Source organism: Pinus tabuliformis, chromosome 4_1, assembly GCF_031772625.1.
Source record: "Pinus tabuliformis cultivar Carrire ecotype Pingquan chromosome 4_1, CPIR1, whole genome shotgun sequence".
NCBI classification, from domain to species: Eukaryota; Viridiplantae; Streptophyta; class Pinopsida; order Pinales; family Pinaceae; genus Pinus; species Pinus tabuliformis.
This window is the reverse complement of record NC_142303.1, coordinates 509775212-509783672: the sequence shown is the minus strand read 5'-3', so window position 1 is coordinate 509783672 and position 8461 is coordinate 509775212. Positions and strand designations below refer to the sequence as shown.

Here is an 8461-nt window from a genome sequence, read left to right as displayed (position 1 = left end):
GGTTATAATCCAAGGGTCCTTGGACGACCATGACATTCATATGAACTGTCTTCTTCCTCAATGTAATGGGAACATTGGGGAGAATCCCTAATGGGCGACTGGTTCCTTTATCAAAACCCGATAGATTTCTCATCTCAGGTAAAAGCGCCGGGGAACCCAGTGCTTTCCAAGCAATAGAGGAAAGGATACTCACAGATGCCCCTTCATCAATGATGGTTCCAGCCATTACCATTCTATAGATTTGGACGATGATTCTGAATGGTATACTGGCTGGTAACCGGGGTCTGCCTAGTTGGTTCCAATCAAAGGATACAACCAGGTTGCTTGGTGGTGGGACCGAATACACGGCCGGATACGACCCTGACGATGTTCCTTCCTGCGATAAAGGAATGGGCGCATTGCCCTGATGCTCATCAGAGTCTGTGTTGATGAAAAGAATCTGGACGGTGTCATCCTTATTCTCTTCAGTGAGGGTGTCATTTGAAGATGAATCTTCAACGACGGTGTCATTTGAGGATGAAACCTCCGAAGGAAGAACCGGGTCAACTGCCGTTTCGACCTTTAGACTTTCGTCTGGTCTGGATTCAGTTGGTTCATTCTCAATGACCGACACTTCAGCTGACCACTTGAGCGGGCCAGCTGGATTTTCAACTATCGAGGGATTAGGCACGAGTTTTTGGTATCCAGGAGGAAGTCGTAACGGTGATACCAGACGATCTTCCAAAACTCTCTTCGCCTCATCTAAGAATGGACATCGGTGGATGGCGTGATCGCCTTCACACAACATACAGGGTGATCTTGGTCTCCCTTTTCGTCCTTCACTCTCGCTAGTTGACGGATTGCAATCAAGATGACTACCAGAGGTTGATGCTACCGGATTGTGCAACCTGGGGGACCAGTCCCTTAGTATCCGGGGAATACAAGGACAATCACAATGGAAGTGGGTCCCTTTGCAAATGACACATGGCGATTTAGGCCCGGTCGGTGCAGTGTGTGGATTTTTGTCAGATGTCTTTTGCTTGCCCCCAGTCGCCTTCGCCATAGGCCCCTTCTGCTTCTTTTCTTTCTTCTTCTTTTCCTTCTTCTCCATGGGAGGCTGACTTTTGCCGGCTCTACCTTGTGAAGATGAAGGATCAGAGGAAGAAATGTAAGAAGTGGAAGGCTGGTGGGCAGCTCTAGACTGGTCTGACTGTTGATTCGACTGCTCAGGATTTGTGGCGATTTGAACTACATTAGTTGAAAAGAGCCATACAGGTAGGCCAATTGTCAATCCTGGAAGTGACAATGTGGTCATATGAGGCGCACCAACATCTCCCCAAGAGGAGAAGGGATTTGGACTTCCACCAAGGTTACTTCCTTGGTTGGTGGGCTCCATACTTTTCAAATGAAAGATCAACGTGGGAATAAGAGGTGATTATGTTCTGTTTAAAATAAATTTTATTAACGACGCTTTAGACACAACTTTGCTTTTTCATGTTTTAAGAGTCGAGAAAAAGATAAAGATGACTCTAGTCCCCTCCGATGTTTTAACGAGCCCGAAGTGACAAATGCTCGGATGGACTTTTTCAGTTATAGAGTTTGAAAAAGGCCAAAAGAAACTGCTCTGGAGTTCTAGGCAGAGGGTGTGCCAAACTTTTCGCGAAACCACAGAATACGTTTTACGGTACGGGTGGTCGATCTTCGTGAATGCTGTGTTCACTGCATCGCGATCAGTAGGGCGGCCGACACGACTTCCTATGGATAAAGGCTTTGTTCCTATAGGGGTCTCCCAATATATACGCGATGGTACGTGGGAGCACAAGTCCGTATTAGTGCCACCGACTCTCAGGAGGAATCACCCACCTTCGTAGAGATCGACAGTCACTATGTTTAACGACGCCGGAACACGTCTCTACCTAGACCTCTATGTGTTTGCGTTATGTTACAAGGCGTTGTTATGTAAATTGAATTTATTTTAATGTTGATCTTGCTTAGCAGTTTGCCTTTAAGGATCACCACGAGATGTATGTAACAAATTCCTGAATGCAGTCTAAGATGAGAAGCAAACTTTTCAATCTTTCAACTTTGAAAATCTTAACTACTGAGGGAAAAGAAAGGCAAAATCTTTTCACACAGATCATAGAGCACACACTAAATGCAAATTTTTTCTAAATCGTCAAGCAAACAGTCAAATGCAAAATGCACAATGCATGTATTTTCTTTTCCCTTTCTTAATGTGGATGGGTTACAAAAAGAAAGTTGTTATATAACTTTGATTTCGATTTAAAGCGAAAGTAAACAAGCTTGTCCAAAATCAAAAGACACCTTAAGATTCACTTGCTTAATCACTGGAAATGCATGAAATCAAACCATAATGACGAAAGTAAATGACTAATCAGCTATGGACAGCAAACAAGCTAACTCTTCAGACCAGCAAAATGCCTAACACAGGTTCAGATCTAAGAGGCCAAAAGCAAGACTAGTTTACTTTTCGTTATGGGAAATTGTAAATGAGTAAGAAATACAAAGAACAAGTACAATTTCGTTATATAACGGAGGCGGAATGATGGCAAGTAATATTGGTTTCAGAACAGGTGCAAGACTGGTAACTGGCAGCCAAATCAATAGTGAAAACAGGCAAGAGAAAAGGAGGAAACCCCAACAGCACTAGGCAAAATTGGGCCAACGCAGGTGCTGCACAGCCAGTCTGGCTCTCAGCACAGGTAGCCCCTTCGGGACCTGCGTTGCAAAGTAGGTAGCCTGTGTACTACCTGCTTTGGAAGACGAAAGTTGCGTTTTCACAGTTTCCGGGTCATAATTTTCTCAAAAATACACAGTTTTTGCTCAAATCAGAAGCAATCAGTCAAGCACACTCAAAGGGATGATTAGGAAGGTGAAAAGCTATCACTAAGAGCTTACAAGGATCCTTGTAGATCAGCTCTTCAAATCATGAACTTGCTCAGAAATGAGCCAGAGTAGCTGCCCTCTACTTCGCTTTTGATATAGTCAAAAGCTTTTCGATTTGGTACTCTCTTGTTCAGGAAATGAATAGCAAAATACTACAAACACAATCAAATGGATACGATCCCCAGTGGAGTCGCCAGTTTGTTGTAGGGAAAAGTATCCGACTCGGATGACCCTATCCCACTCTAAGGGTGATAGTTCCTTAGCAACAACTGTAAAACAAACTACTTAAGGTTTACTTCTTTATGAAAGCAAAAGAGAATGGAGAAAAGCACTAACCGTTGCCTTGCGCTTAATGTCGAATCCAAACTCTTCTCTTTGGCCACTTGCTCCTAGCTCCTTGTTCTTTTGCTTGCCCAGCTACAATGAGATCCTGCAAAATAACAAAGAAGGAAACTACAAGAGGCATGCAATCATAACTGGTTCATGGATTAGTGTAAACCAAACATGCAATCATCACAATATATTATTGAAACAAGAGCACATAGAAGAACCTCAATAGATTTTATTAATGAAGAAGTAAAGGTTCTGAGAGTATTACAACCATTGAAGGCTCCAACCCAGCAACACCTCCCAGCAGAAAGAATTTCTCCTCTTCACCTCTCTCAAACAATCACCCAATAGTTCTATAGTGAAACCAACAGCATATCATTACTTTGCACAAAATTCCAGCCTCCTGAGCTCATAGGAGAGAGCTCAATATATAGATGAATTGAGGAAGGATGAGTCAGCTTGCAACTGATGTGTAGCTGCCTTGTGTCCTCTCTCTCTTCAGTTAATCTTTAGTTTATCTTCAGTTCTTGAGTCCACTTGGAGAACCTTGCTTCCACTTGGAGAAACAGAGCCTCTGACTCATCACAAGGCGAAATACCTGATCCAAGTGTCATTTTTGGAAGATTCTAGAGCAATGACTCAGTGTGCCACTTGTCCCATCTCGCTCAGCGTAGGTGGCCTTTGTTCCACTTGCTTTGCAACGCAGGTACACCATGGAGCAACTGAGTTTCAGCGCAGAAACCTAGTGGAGCACCTGCTTTGATTTCAGGATTGCTTGTTTTTGAGTGTTTTCAGGTGGAGAACTGATCTGAGAGCTGTTGGTTTGCTGACCTTGTTCCTCTAGGGGTAGGAACATCATGTTTAGGGAACTTTGGATCCCTTGGATTATTGACAATTCATGCTTGTTGCTGTAAGGCACAAATTTGTCTATAACACATACTAAGTGGAAAATCCTAAGAGATTAACTATAGTGGAGGCGACATTTGCAAGCCCGGGCTGTTTCAAATCAGTACGAAACCTCGCTCCTTTCGTAAGTCCAGGACCTCCTATAGCAATTGGCACTAGGGAACAAGTATGAGAAGTGAGAATTTGAATTTTTCCATCTTTATCCTTAGCCGGTTGACCTGTTTCGTTTCCTTTCACCATATCCTCGGTATTTCCATAATCTGCCGTAACAAGGTAGATGTCACCAACTTGTTCTATTGTATGAAGAATAATCTTCACAGCCTCATCAGTGGCCTTACACGCAACAACCGTTGCCTTTATATCGCCAGTGTCCCCCACCATATCACCATTTGGCAGATTCACACGAACCTGATCATAACGGCCACTCAATATGGCATCTCTGGTTCTTTCAGCAATTTCCAAGTCCTTCATTTTTGGTTGGACATTGAAAGTGATTCCTGAATCACTTGGGATTTCCACATATTCCTCCAGTTCCTCTTTAAAATATCCGGACTGGTTGTCGTTCCAGAAAAAATGTAACATTAACAAATTTTACAGTTCCACTGCATGCAAACGTCTGTATCCCATTGTGTACAAGATATTCTCCTGATGTTCTATCGATATCTGGTGGGGAAACAAGATAATGAGCCGTAAGCTTTAACCCTCCACCATATTGAAGCATTCCTGCATATCGAATTTTAGGATACCAAACTCGATCAAATGCACTAAAATTCTCATATTCGAATGCTTTAGCAACCATAATCATACGATCCTGCCACTATTTGTGATCTTTTCTGCCCAGCCAACTCAACATGTGAGGCCACTGTGTGTTTTTTGGGCAATTTGTGCGCTTTTTGGGAGTTTTCAGGCTCTTTGGCAGTGTGCGCTGCGCGGGAGGCCCAATGCGCCACGCCTCCTGGATGCGCCGCACCTGTGTAATTTCGCACTAGATGATCGCGCCCAGTGCACTGCGCAGCCCATGTGTGCCACACCTCCTACTCTATGCGCCGTGCTGGCTTTGAACACAGTCTTGGTTTTTCACAATGACAAAATCGCCCTCTCACCACCTTGAGTCGGCTTTCAATTGATCCCTTGTATGAAAAATGACATTGATCAACATAGATTGGCTACACAGCCTTTCTCTTGGTACAATTTAGGATTTGAGGCATGCTACAGGATTTTCCTTCAGAATGCCGAATGGAGCATTCTTCCTACACTTCTGAAATTTAGATCTTATTGTAGCTAGGTCTGTCCTCCAACTGGCAGTGTTCCATAGTCCTGAAACAATTATCCTCAGTCTTCAAAATATCACTGTGAACTGAAGGGAAGTGATCATCGCTGCTACAAGTCTTCTTTCCCAGAGATGATGGCATGTATATAGGGTACTCAAATTTGAGCACTTCCTTGCACCATATTAGTGGTTGGTTTGTGTCCTAGGCAGTCTTTCACAGTTGTAGGCCTACAACAATATGACACTCAGATACCTTAGTTGATGTTTTTCTTCTCCAGTCTTAACATTGTGACAGATATTCTCCTTAAAGATGCCAGTTGAAACATTGCAATGACTGTCAGTAGCTCTGCTGTCATACATGCTGATATTGTATTGCTTTGTGTCATTTTATGAACCATCCACTTAAACTGAACATACATATTACAACGAATCATATATATGATAGAGATTGCCAGGGGTGTCACCAATATTTTAATATGGCTTCATATACTATCAACAACATGGGATTTGTACAATCAATAAAACACAGTGCAGGTATGGAACAAATATGTTTCATTCTTGAATGGCCTCAGATCCTCTGTGCTGTTTTAAGAGAAAACTAGTTCTCACCCTGCTCACTATCAGCAACTTCCTCCTCATTTTCCTGGCTAAAATGATAGCTTTTAGGTTGATTTTTTGTAGGGATGGTGGCATCATATTTCGGCAAAGGATCAGGAGAGGCTGCATTTGAACATCTTCAACTGAAAAAACCTTGAAACTATACATTGCAATTATTTCAAAAGGCAAAAAGATGACTTTTTCTTCAAAATAGGGTTTTGAAGAAAAGTCATGATCAATCAGTATGACAATGAAATTTTAGAAATGAAAACATATTTTTGAACCTCCCTTTGGTCTGCTGGCATTATTGGATACTTTTGAAAATCGAATTTGCAAAACCCTAGACCTGAAACCTCATAATAACTCTTTGCTGACAAGAGGCCAAAACAAGACTATAAATGATTTCAAAATTGACTCGACAAACAGTCCTAAACCAGCAGGTACAAAGCATGAGGGGAAATGACTGACAAGACACTTCCGTCAGATTATGGCATGACCCTAGCGGAATGCAGATGAATGACGAAATGAGACACCTGAAATGAAATGCAAAAAGAGTTTTGATCTTTGACGGAGGGATGAATAGACCGACTCTAACATTGGCTCCAATGGGGATGGTGGCTCCTTGGAGGTGCCAAGAACTGCAGATCTTTGGGAGAGTAGACAGTGCCTTTGTCCATTGTGCTATGGAGTCATTATCTCGACAAACAACACAAGACTTTGACTCATTTATTGACTGAAACCTGACTCAAACTAACTCGATGCAAACTGAAATGACTGAAAAAACACTTGACTCTAACAAACTAACTCAAAATACTAAGACCTGAACTTAAAACTTAAAGCTTGGTGGTAGTACATGACCACCTGTGTTTCTTACAAGACAATATACGATCAAACTATATCAAAATGCCAATGTAACCAATCAAGCAGATGCCTTCTTGATTGATTCTCATGATCAGATCTTCTCGTCAACAACAAATACTGGTAGCTGGGCATCCAAAAACAGAATTTACCATGATCTCCTTCATCACCGAATACTGCAATAATCACCTTTACCATTGACTGCAAAAAATCTGCCATTGGATCTTGAAAAACATGAAGATTTACCTCCTGCTGAAGAAACAAGGCATCCATTTCTTTTGATTCTGATCTTTCTTCATAATGTACTTCAGTATGTTCCTGGTCCTCAAATTTTTTTGAAAAAGTAGACGAACAGATTTCCTCTTCAAAGAACATTTCAAAACATGAAATATAGGAAGAAGAATCTGAAACGGCATCCTGAATGGTCTGATCTTCGGTAGTTTGACTATATTGTAGGTCATCTTCATATGCTATGATAGCCAAATTCTCATTACATTCATCAATCATAAGAAAAGAAACTTCAAAAGATTCTTGAAACCCAACACTATCATTTATATCATCTACCACAAATTCATCCAGAGAAACTTTTTCACTTGCTTGAATAAAGATCTCATCTTGTTGAACTGACTGGATCACCTCTTCATGAAGGCTTTGTTCTGATGACATGAGAACATTTGGATCCATAACTCTGTCTTCTTTGTCCCAGATGTTTTCAGCAGCAGGGTTTTCCTTCATGGGATTCAGTACAAGGGATTCTTAGTCTTCACAATCTGAATCTAAATCTAAAATGGCTAACTTAACGTTATCACTTTCTGAATTCGAAACGTGACTTCCCTGCATGCTGTTTTCTTCTATGGATAGATCTGAAACGACACTTTTTCTTTTATCACTTTCAGCCATATGGACATCTTCAACCTGCTGATCTATAAAGCTGCTGACAGGACTGTCATCCTTTTCAGAAGAGGAAGAAGTTCCACCATCACCTTCTTGACCATGTGCACACTACAGATCTGCGTTAACTTGAGCTGGAACATGACTGTTCAAGAGTTGATCTATCTCGTCTTTAGACAGAGGAGATAATACTTTTTGTTTTCTCTTGCTCAAACAGTGATTGTCTTCATTAATTTCAAGTGAAGGAGTATACAAATTTTCCTCATACTGCTGATCCATTTCATGTAATTCCTGTTGACTGTCAAGATGCAAAATTCGTTCATCTTCCACCGTAGTAAGATATTCATCCTGCTGCAAATTTTCATGATCGTTTTTATGCTGCTGAAATGGATTTTCATACAATGCTTCCATGATTTCTCTATCCATCAAGTTGTCATGTCCATAAAAATTCTCAAGATCTTCAATAAAACTATGAACATGGCTACAACAGTCCTGAACTAAAGCCAAGGATGGATATGATTCTTTATACCTTTCAAAGAATATTGCATGAAAATATTTTAAACAATAAATAGAAGCAGGTGGCAAACTTTCATACCAAGATCGGGCTTCGCCTTCCAGAGTAGCCATAAACATTTTCATAAAATAGTCTTCAGGAAAATTGATCTTTAATTTATGCACATGAATGTGAAATTTCACCAGATGAAGAGCAGTGTCATTACCTTC

General features: G+C 41.2%; 1 pseudogene; it reads right to left on the bottom strand.

Annotated features, from left to right (window-relative positions):
* Positions 1-4155: 4155 nt before the first annotated feature.
* LOC149176791 (2,3-bisphosphoglycerate-independent phosphoglycerate mutase pseudogene) lies at positions 4156-7582 on the bottom strand (annotated as a pseudogene).
* Positions 7583-8461: the final 879 nt, after the last annotated feature.